Source organism: Orycteropus afer, unplaced genomic scaffold, assembly GCF_000298275.1.
Source record: "Orycteropus afer afer isolate SDZICR_OR568_19922 unplaced genomic scaffold, OryAfe1.0 scaffold00116, whole genome shotgun sequence".
In the NCBI taxonomy this organism is placed as follows: Eukaryota; Metazoa; Chordata; class Mammalia; order Tubulidentata; family Orycteropodidae; genus Orycteropus; species Orycteropus afer.
This window is the reverse complement of record NW_006921703.1, coordinates 4,069,285-4,081,333: the sequence shown is the minus strand read 5'-3', so window position 1 is coordinate 4,081,333 and position 12,049 is coordinate 4,069,285.

Here is a 12,049-nt window from a genome sequence, read left to right as displayed (position 1 = left end):
ATAGGTCAAGGGATCTATTTCTGGCTTCTCAATTCTATTCCTTTCGTCTATGTATCTATCATTAAACCAATACCAGGCAGTTTTGACTACTGTGGCTGTATAGTAGGTTTTAGGCCCAGCACTGTGAGACCTCCTACTTTGTTCTTCTTCAATAGTGCTTTCCTTATCCGAGGTCTCTTTCCTTTCCATGTAAAGTTAGCAAGGTTTTTCCATATCCTTAAAGAATGTTAATGAGATCTGGAGCTCTTTAACTCTTTAAAGGGGTCTTTTGCAGAAGATTGGCCCAATGCAATACATCATTTGATTTCCTGATTGCTGCTTCCATAGGCATTTATGATGGATTCAAGTAAAATGAAATCCTTGACAACTCCAATCTTTTCTCCATTTATCATGATGTTGCTTATTTGTCCAGTTGTGAGGGTTTTTGTTTTCTTTATATTTAAGTGTAATCCATAATGAAGGCTGTAGTCTTTGATCTTTATCAATAAGTGCTTCAAGTCTTCTTCATTTTCAGCAAGCAAGTTTGTGTCATCTGCATATCGCAGGTTGTTAATGAGTCTTCCTCCAATACTGATGCCATGTTCTACTTTATATAGTCTAGCATCTCAGATTATTTGCTCAGCACACAGATTGAATAATTATGGTGAAGGAATACAACCCTGAAATATGCCCTCACTGATTTTGAACTATGAAGTATACTCTCGTTCTGTTTGAACAACAGCCTCTTGGTCTATGAACAGTTTCCTTATGGGCGTAATCAAGTGTTTTGGAATTCCCATTCTTTGCAATGTTACTCATAATTTGTTATGATCCACACAGTTAAATGCCTTTGCATATTCAGTTAAACATAGGTAAACATCTTTCTGGTATTCTTTGCCCTGTGCCAAGATCCATCTGAGGTTAGCAATGATATCCCACATTCATGTCCTCTTCTAAAAACAGATTGATCTTCTGTAAGTTCCCTATCAATATACAGCTGCAACCACTTTTGAATTATCTTTAGCAAGATTTTATTTCTGTGTGACATTAATGATCTGATTCAGTAATTTCCACTTCCTATTGTATCACCTTTCTTTGCAATGGGCACATATATCAATCTCTTGGAATCAGTAGGCCAGGTAGTTGTCTTCCAACTTGTTATAAATGAGTAATCACCTCCATCACTGCATCCATTTGTTGAAACTTCTCAATAGGTATTCCACTAGTTCCTGGAGCCTTGTTTTTCTCCAATTTCTTCAGTGCAGCTTAGACTCCTTCCATCAGTAGCATTGGTTTTTGATTATATGCTACTTTCTGAAATAGTTTGACATCAACCAATTCTTTTTGGTAAAATAACTGTGTATTCTTTCTATCTTCTTTTGTTACCTCCCATATCATTCAGTTGTTTTCTCACAGAATCCTTCAATATTGCAAGTCAAGGCTTGAATTTTTTCTTCAGCTTTTTCAACTTGAGAAATGCTGAGCATGTTCTTCCCTTTTGGTTTTCTAACTCTAACTCTTTTTACGTTTCATTATAAATAGTTTATTTTGTCTTCTCGAGCCACCCTTTGAAATCTTCCATTCAACACTTTTATCTTGATATTTCTTCCATTTGCTTTAGCTACTCTCCACTCAAGAGCAAGTTTCAGAGTCTCTTCTGACATCCATTTTGATCTTTTCTTCCTTTCCTGTCTTTTTAATAATCTTTTGCTTTCTTCATGTATAATGTTCCTGATGTCATCCCACAAAGCATCTGGTCTTTGGGCATTGGTGTGTTGTTGTTGTTGTTGTTTGCCATCGAGTTGGACCCGACTCATAGCGATCCCTCCTTGGGTTTCTGAGGCGGTATCACTACGGAAGTAGATTGCCCAACCTTCCTTCTGAAGAGTGTCTGGTGGGTTTGAACCGCCAGCCTTCTGGTTAGCAGTCAAGTGCCTTAGGCACTATGCTACCAGAGCTCCTGGTCATTGGTGTGTAATGTATCAAATCTATTTTACAGATGGTCCCTAAAGTCGGGTGGGATATAATTAATGTCATATTTTGGCTCTCTTGGACATGTTTTAATTTTCTTCAGCTTCAATTTGAACTTATATATAAGCAATTGATGGTCTGTTACCTTGTTTTGACTGAAGATATGGAGCATCTCCATTTCCTCTTTCCACAGATGTAGTCATTTTGATTCCTGTGTATACTATCTGGTGAAGTCCATGTTTACATTTTTGAAAAAATGTATTTTCAATAAATAAGTTGTTTGTCTGGCAAAATTTTATCACACCCTCTCCAGCATCATTACTATCACCAAGGCCATATTTTCTAACTACCAATGATTCTTCTTTGTTTGTAACTTTTGCATTCCAATTACCAGTAATAATCAATACATCTTAATTGCATGTGTGGTAAATTTCAGACTGCAGAAGTTGGTAAAAATCGTCAATTTCTTTATCTTTGGCTGTTGTGGTTGGTGTGTAAATTTGAATAATTGTAGCATTAACTGGTCTTCTTTGTAGGCATATGGATATTATCCGGTCACTGACAGCATTATTATGCTTCAGGATAGATCTTGACATATTCTTTTTTACAATGGATGCAACAGTATTCCTCTTCAGTGTTCATTTCCAGCACAGTAGACCATATAATTATCAGAGTCAAAATGGCCAATACCATGTCATTCCAGCTCACTAATGATCTGTTGGCATAGGGTTAAGGGATTTGACTGCTAACCAGAAGGCTGTTGGTTCAAACCCACCAGCCACTCCCCAGAAGGAAGACTGGACAATATATTTCCATAGATATACCACCTCAGAAAACCTAGAAGGGGTTGCTATGAATTGGAACCAACTTGATGGCAGTGAGGTTTTATTTATTTATTTATTTTTATGGCCTAGGATATTGATCTTTTTCCACTCATCTGTCAGGTTGCTGTACTGTGGTAGCTTATGTGTTGTTGTGAGGCTGGAAGCTATGCCACTGGTACTTCAAATACCACAAGGGTTACTCTTTTGGTTCTCTAGTGCTGCTCTAACAGAAAAGGCCATAAATGGATGGCTTGAACAAATAGGAGTTTATCCTCTTTCAGTTTAGGAGGCTAGAAGTCTGAATTCAAAATGTCAGCAGTGGAGGCTGGATGAAAGTCCCTTGACCTTGACCTTCAACTCTGCCTCTTGTTCCCTGCCCATTGAAGCTGGAGGCTTCTCTTAACTCAGGCATCTACTGGCTGCTGAGGCTAACAAATCCAAGGTCAACAAATAAAATGGCACATTCCCAAGATTATTAAGCAACACAGCAAGCCACTGGTTCAAGTCCAGAAACATTCCCAAGACTTGCAGGCAACATGACAGGCTGCTGAATGAAGACCACATACAGGGTCCAGGCATGCCAAAAATCTCAGAAACCTTTTTCAAAGCTTCTTATACAGTGGAAACAGCCCACATCCTTAAGGCAGCTACTTAATTGCTCATTGGAAATTCTACCATGGAGTTGATTGACAGTCTCATCATGTGGAATAACTACATCCAGATGCCCAGCCACTCAAAAACAGGCCCACCAAGTTGACACACATACTTAACTATCACAGTCACTCATCGTGGACAGGTTACAGTGGAGCTTCTGTATTAAGACAGAATGACAGGAAGGACAGAGCCATTCACTTCTGAAAAAATTGGCCACTGAAAATCTTATGAACAGCCATGGAACATTGTCTGATATATTATTAGTGTAGAATGTGTTTTAAATCAGTGATATAATGAGAATATTAAGCAAGCAGCAAGCAAGAAGAGATAAGGAAAAATAGATGCTGGAGGAAAATTTGTTCTTCAGTGATCTTCCAGATGAAGATCACCAAGGAACAGAAACTCAAAAAAGACAAGGATTTTTCTCCAGAGTAAACAGGCATACAAAGCCTTCTCCTAGAGCTGGCATTTTGAATTCAGAATTCTAGTCCCCTAGCTGTGAGGAAATATTATGTGTTTGGTAAAGTCACCCACTTGTGGTATTTATGTTATAGCATCACTTATATAACTTAGAGTGCCATAAAGATCTCATGTGTGTCTCTTCCCATCTGAGTAGGGATGACCCAGTGACAAGAAAGACTCACAGTTTCATTCAGGTGGCTCATGAAAGTAGCATGACAAGAAATCACAAGAAATACAGCAACAGTAGCCCCACATCTGCATGAGTGCATATTGGATACACTATGTCTTCCAAACAGGTGCTTGGGTTTTTGTCCTTCAAATCTCACTTTTCTGTAAAAGATAATATTAGCTTCCAAGGTTTGACATAAGGAGTGCTGGTGGTGAAATGGATAAGGCATCAGGCTGCTAACCAAAAAGTCAGTAGTTCAAACCCACTAGCTGCTCTGAAGGAGAAAGATGGGGCAATCTACTTCTGTAAAGATCTGCAGCCTTGGAAACACAATGGGTGTTGCTATGACTAGGAACAGACTTGATGACAGTGAGTTCTAAGTTTGAGGTCTGACATAACAAATGGTCATAAATGGGATAATTTGTAAGAACAGAAATTTTTTGTCTCACAGTTCTAAAGGTAAGTAGTCCAAATTCAAGGTGTTGGCAGAATTGTGTGTATTATAGCCTAAATTCTAAAACAAATAATTTGGGGAACACTGCAGTCTACAGTGGGAGCCCTAACTTATTTTGTCATTTTGAGGCTTGACATAAATTCAGACACCATCTGAGTTCTTTTTATCATTAAGCCAGCAAGGTGGCTATGCATAGACAGAGAGACATTGACATGTATAGACAAGTCCAAGGCAAACCTAGGGAGGGGAAGTTACCCTCAGGTTAATATGGTTGAAAGTGGATTATGCTCAGGAAAAGAATCAGAGAACTTGCCTGTCTGTGTCCTTAATGATTTATTGCAGGTTTATCACACTATGGTAGCTTGCATGTTGCTGTGAGGCTGGAGACTTTGCTACCAGTGTTTCAAATACCAGCAGGGTCACCCATGGTGGATAGGTTTCAGCAGAGCTTCTAGACTAAGGCAGACTTGGAAGAAGGAGAGGACCATTCACTTCTCAAAGAATTAACCAGTGAAAACCTTATGATTAGCAGTGAAACACTTTCTTATATATAATACTGGAAAACTTTATGAATAGTCCTGAAACATTGTCTGATATACTAATAGAAGATGAGCCTTTCAGCAAGGAAGGCACTCAAAATATGACTAGGAAAGAGCTGCCTCCTCAAGGTAGAGTTGACCTTAATGACATGGATACAGTAAAGCTTTTGGCATCTACATTTGCTGATGGGGCACGACTCAAAATGGGAAGAAATAGTTGCAAACATCCATTAATAACAGAACATCGAAGGTACAAAGTATGAACCTACAAAGATTGGAAGTTGTCAAAAATGAGATAGAATGCATAAAGATTGATATCCTAGGCATTAATGAGCTGAAATGGACTGGTATTCATCATTTTGAATCAGACAACCATATGATCTACTATACTGGGAATGGCAAATTGAAGAACAATGGCCTGACACTAACCATCACAAAGAATGATGTTTCAAGATTATTTCACAATTCACAATTGTTTCAAGATCTATCCTGAATTACAATGCTGTCAGTGATAGGATAATATACATTTGCCTACAAGGAAGACCCGTTAATACTACTATTATTCAAATTTATGCAACAACCACCAAAGCCAAAGATGAGGAAATTGAAGATTTTTTCCAACTTCTGTAGTCTGAAATTGACCAAATATATAATTAAGATGTATTGACTATTACTGGTGATTGAAATGTGAATGCTGGAAACAAAGAGAAATCACTGATAGTTAGAAAATATGGCCTTGGTGATAGAAATGATGCTGGAAATTGCATGATAGAATGTTTTAAGATCAATGACTTATTCTTTGCAAATACCTTTTTTCAGCAACATTAGCAGTGACTATACATCTGGACTTCACCAGATGGAATATGCAGGAATCAGATCAACCATATCTGTGGAAGTGGTGAAGGAAAAGTTCAATATCTTCACCCAAAACAGAACCAGGAGCTGACTGTGGAACAGAGACCATCAGTTGCTCATGTGCAAGTTCAAGTTGAAGCTGATGACAATTAAAAGAAGAGCACGAAATATGACCTTGATTATATCCCACCTGAATATAGAGACCATCTGAAGAATAGATTTGAAGGACTGAACACCAATGACCAAAAACCAGGCAAGTTGTGGGATGATATCAAGAACATCATAAGTTAAGAAAGCAAAAGGTTATCAAAAAAACAGGAAAGGAAGAAAAGACCAAAAGAGATATCAGAAGAGGCTCTGAAACTTGCACTTGAACAGAATAGCTGAAGCAAATGGAAGAAATGAATATAAGAGCTGAACAGAAGATTTCAAAGAGTAGTTCAAGAATACAAAGTGAATTATTTTAATGAAATATGCAAAGACCTGGAGTTAGCAAAGCAAAAGGGAAGGACACGGTCAGCATCTCTCAAGCTGAAGGACTGAGGAAAAAATTCAAGGCTTGGGTTGCAATGTTGAAAGATTCTATGGGCCAAATATTGAACAATGCAGGAAACATCAAAGGAAGATAGAAGAAATACACAGAGTCACTGTACCAAAAAGGATTGGTGGATCCTCATGTATTTCAAGAGGTGGCATATGATCAAGAATAAAAGGCACTGAAAGAAGTCAAAGCTGCACTTGGCAAAAAAAAAAAAAAAAAAAAAAACAAGGCTCCAGGAATTGAGAGAATACCCATTGAGATGTTTCAACAAATGGATGTCTTGCTGGAGGCATTTATTCTTTGATGCCAAGTAATTTGGAAGACAGCTACTTTGTCAACTGACTGGAAAAGATCCATATTTGTACCAATTCCAAAAAAGGTGATTCAACATATGTTGAAATTATTGAAAAATATCATTATTATCACACATAAGTAACATTTTGTTGAACCAAATTCAAAAATGGTTGCAGTAGTGTATTGATAGAGAACTTTCAGAAACACATTCAGGAAAGGAAGTGGAATGAAGGATAACATTGATAACGTCAGATGGGTCTTGGATGAAAGCAAAGAATACCAAAAAGATGTCTACTTGTGTTTCACTGACTATGCAAGAGCATTCAATTGTGTGGATCATAGCAAATTATGGATAACATTGAGAAGTAGGGGAATTCCCAAACACTTAATTTTGTTCATGAGAAACCCATCTGTAGACCAGAAGGCTGTCATTCAAACAGAACAAGGGGTTACTGCATGGTTTAAAATGAGGAAGGGAGTGCTTCAGTGCTGTATCCTTTCAGCATACTTATTCAATCTGAATGCTGAGCAAATAATCTGAGAAGCTGGACTATATGAAGAAGAACACTGCATCAAGATTGGAGGAAGACTCACTAACAACCTGTGATATGTAGATGACTCAACCTTGCTTACTGAAAATGAAGATGACTTGAAGCACTTACCGATGAAGATTAAAGAACACAGTCTGCAGTATGGATTACACCTCAATATAAACAAAACAAAAATCCTCGTAATTGGACCAATAAGCAGCATCACAATAAATAGAGAAAAGTTTGAAGTGTCAAAGGGTTCATATTACTTGGTTCCACAATCAACACCAGTGGAAGCACCAGTCAAGAAATCAGACAACTTATTGCACTAGGCAAATTTGCTGCAAAAGACCTCTTCAAAGGGCTGAAGAGCAATGATGTCTCTTAGAAGATTGTTGTTGTTGTTGTTGTTATATGCCGTTGAGTCGGGCCCGACTCATAGCAACCCCTCCTTGGGTTTCTGAGGCAGTATCACTACTGAAGTAGATTGCCCCATCTTCCTTCCGAGGAGAGGCTGATGGGTTTGAACCTCCAGCCTTCTGGTAAACAGTCAAGTGCTTTAGGCACTGTGCTACCAGAGCTCCTCTTAGAAGATTAAAGTGTGCCAACCAAAGCCATGGTGTTTTCAATCACTTCATATGCATGTGAAAGCTGGCCACTGAATAAGGAAGGCTGAAGAGTTGATGCTTTTGAGTTGTGGTGTTGGTAAAAACACTGAAAATATCATGGACTGCCAGAAGAATGAACAAATCAGCCCTGAAAAACTGCAGCCAGAATGCTACTTGGAAGCAAGAATGATCAGACTTTCTTACTTGAGTCATGTTATCAGAAGGGACCATTCCCTGGAGAAGGATATCATACTTATCAAAGTGTAGGGTCAGCATAAAAGAGTAAGACTCTCAAGAAGATGGATTGACACAGTGGCTGCACCAATGGGCTCAGGGATAGCAATGATTGTGAGGCTGGTGCAGGACTGGACAGTGTTTTGTTCTGCTGTACACAAGGCTACTATGAATCAGAGCCAACTAGACAGCACCTGACCACAACAATAAGCTGCATGTTATCTAATTTAAGTTAAAGGTTAGGGTCCTGGTATTGCCTTGTAGCCACCTTGTGGCTATAACTCAGGTCCTCATGGTCATTGGTCATTCCCTGATTACCATGTAGCCAAGTAGTCAAGCCTCCAAACCAAGCTGGTAACCCTTTGTATTCTACAATTGTTATGTATCCCAATCATGCTTCTTTTCCTGCTTCTGTAGTCCCACTTATGACAGTGATGAATTGACCTACCAACAATCATGATTTCATGACAATTTCCTTTGTTTTCTATCATATATAGTTAGCACCATGGTCTTGAATCAGCAGAATCCTTTCAGCCTCTGTAAGACATATATGCTGATGGTTTCCCTCATCTTGGATGATTGTCTTCGCTTTCTCTTTGTCCTGTTTAAGGCTTAATAAAAAGGCCTCTATAGAATGTTTGAAGGAGGAGCTCTGGTAGCATAGTGCCTAAGGCATTTGACTGCTAACCAGAAGGCTGGTGGTTCAAACTCACCAGCCACTCCTCGGAAGGAAGGTTGGACAATGTACTTCCGTGGTGATACTACCTCGGTAACCCAAGGAGGGGTCACTATGAGTTGGGTCCGACTTGACTGCATATAACGATAACAACAGAATGTTTGAATCTGGGATCTTTTGCTCCACACATGCTTGCTCCAAAGGGTCTAGGGAAGATCTTTCCTTGTCTCTCTCAGCTTTTGGTAGCTCTGGTGATCTTTGGTTTTCCAGGGGTTCACATGGCAGTCTTTCCCCTGACTCTGTCTCTGTGCCTCTTCCTTTTACAAGCCTACCACTCAGATGGGATTAGGATCCACCCTACTCTGGTATGACCCGTGTTAACTGGTAATATCTTCAAAAACCTTATTTCCAAATGGATCACATTCATAGGGATGAATAATTGTACTAATTTAATATATCCTTTTTGAGTATATAATTGAATCCTTAACAGATATGTAGTTTGAATTTTCTGAAACATTCAGGATAAATTCTAAGTTGAAAAAGTGAGGGCCAGAATACAGAATACAATACAGAATACAATACACAGAATACAATACAAAAGTGTATTGCGATATGGCTTAATTTTCCAAACAATGCACCAACTACTTCCCCTCAAACCAGAGGTTAGATCAGCCTCTTAGTGTATGTGAAAGAGAGGAGAGATGAATTGTGAAGTAATATGTAAGGACATTTTTTTTTGCACATTAAATTATAACCCTTAATCAGAAACAAGAGATCTCTTAAGCAAACAATAGAACAAGGTAAATTAGTTAATACTCTACAAAGTAATTGGAATTTGAGTTGTGATATTCTCTGTTCTCTGTAATATTCTTGTCTCTAAAAAGAACTAAACTGAGCTTATAAAACCACAGAGGGACATAATAAGCTAGTGAAATAGCTCTGTTTGATGTTGAAATTAAAGTGAATAATCGATAACATTTAGCCTTTTCCCTAATGATCTATCCCTGAGAGGATCATTTGAGTAGAAAACTCTGTAATAATTATTGAACCCCCTGAGAAATTCTACATTAGATCATAATAATATTTCTTAAATATTTCATTCTAATGTCATTGCAGATGACTACATTTTCCATGAAAAAATAATAGCTATCACATTTGGGCTTTACACTTCTGTCCTTAGGAATAAGACTTGATTTAAAAATAATGTATATTAATAATGTAATGTTGTAAAAACAAATTGCAAAGAATACAGGTTTTGGAATCAGAATAGCCTAGATTTAAAGGACAACTCTGCTTAAGTTATGAGACTTGAACAAGAATTTCTGAGCCTCAGTTTTCTTATCTAAAAGGTAGAGCTTTTGTAACATTTTGGCATGGAAGTGAGAACATGAAAATAGTAGGGCTGTAATTATGCCACTCCTTGGAAGGAAGGTTGGGCAATCCTACTTCCGTAGTGATAACTGCCTCGGAAACCCAAGGAGGGGTAGCTAGGAGTCAGGGCGACTCTATGGCAAATAATACAACAACAACAATTATGGTGGGAGCTCTGGTAGCATAGTGCCTAAGGCACTTGACTGCTAACAAGAAGGCTGGCAGTTCAAACCCACCAGTCACATCTCAGAAGGAAGATGGGGCAATCTACTTCCGTAGTGATACAGCCTCAGAAACCCAATGAGGGGTCGCTATGAGTTGGGTCAGACTCAACCGCATGTAACAACAACAGCAACATAATTATGGTGTAGAGGTGCCCTGGGAGATTAAGTTCCTCTAGTTGCTTTTCCTGGTTTAGCTAGTGAGAGGATTGTCAAAGTCTACGATTGCCCCAGGGAGGAGATCTTTTCTGAGGTGCTGAAGTGTCTGCTGTCTTTTGTAGATTGTATGAACTATGTTATTATCCAGGAAAAAAAAAGTGTACGAACACATTGTATTGGGTTTATTAGAAAAATCTGCCAGATTTTGTATAGGAGAGTGGGGAGGTACTATATAAATGAGTCAAAGACAGCCTATGTTTTTTGGCCCAAATTGTTTACTTCTTCATAACAGGCTATGGTACATTTGCCCAAAAAGCCCACTAGCACCAAATTAAAGTTTTTTAGTACCCAACTGATTTAAAAATAGCCTAAAGAAGCAGATTTCAAGTCACTTAGAGCCTGCCTTCTTTGTATACTCTGTAACCAACATCCATTGTGGAGGTGTTGTGTACTGCAGAGTCCATTCCAACTCATAGTGACCCAACAGGACTGAGTAGAAGGGCCGCCTAGGATCTCCAAGGCTGTAATCTTTAAGGGAAGGGAATAGATAGCCAATTCTTTTCTCCCTTGGGGCCGCTTGTGTATTCAAACCGCTGACCTTTCAGTTTGCATCCAAGTGCTTTAATCATTGAGCAAACAGGATTCCTTCATATCTGTTAACCAGAACCAAACCCACTGCCGTTGAGTTGATTCTGACTCATAGAGATCCTTTTTAGGACAGAGTAGAACTGCCCCATAAGATTTCCAAAGCTGTAAATCTTTACTGAAGGAGAATGCCTCCTCCTTCTTCCTTAGAGCTGAATGCTTTAATCACTATGCCTTAGAGCTGAATGCTTTAATCACTATGCTTACATAAAATCCTGCAGTTATAAGCCACTGTTGCCTTTTGGGCACTCTGACCCAGAGATTCCCCGTCTTGGAAAAGAAAAACACCTAGAAGTGTATACCTCTTTTCCATTGTCTCCCTTTTCTTTGTGAATTCCTGAGTTCCCGTGCCCCTTTTCCCTTCTGATGTCTTCTTACAGTCTGGTGGCGTGCCTAAGGCATTTGACTGCCAACCAGAAAATTGGCAGTTCAAACCCATCAGCCACTCCTTGGAAGACAGACTGGGCAACCTACTTCCGAAGAGATGATACTGCCTTGGAAACCCAAGGTGTGGGGGGGTCGCTATAAGTCGCAACTGACTCCATGGTAGTGATGTGATCTAGTGATCAGTAGGGGATAAGGCATCTGGCTGCTAACCAAAAGGTCAGTGATTCAAACCCACCAGCCACTCTGCAGAAGGAAGATGGGTGACCTACTTCCATGAAGATTTACAGCCTTAGAAATCCAATGGGGATCACGATGAGTCAGAATCCACTAGATGGCAGTGAATTTGGTTTGATTTAGGAGCTCTGGTAGCATAGTGCCTAAGGCACTTGACTGCTCACCAGAAGGCTGGCCGTTCAAACCCACCAGCCACTCCTCGGAAGGAAGGTTTAATATTATTACTATAAAGACTATAATAA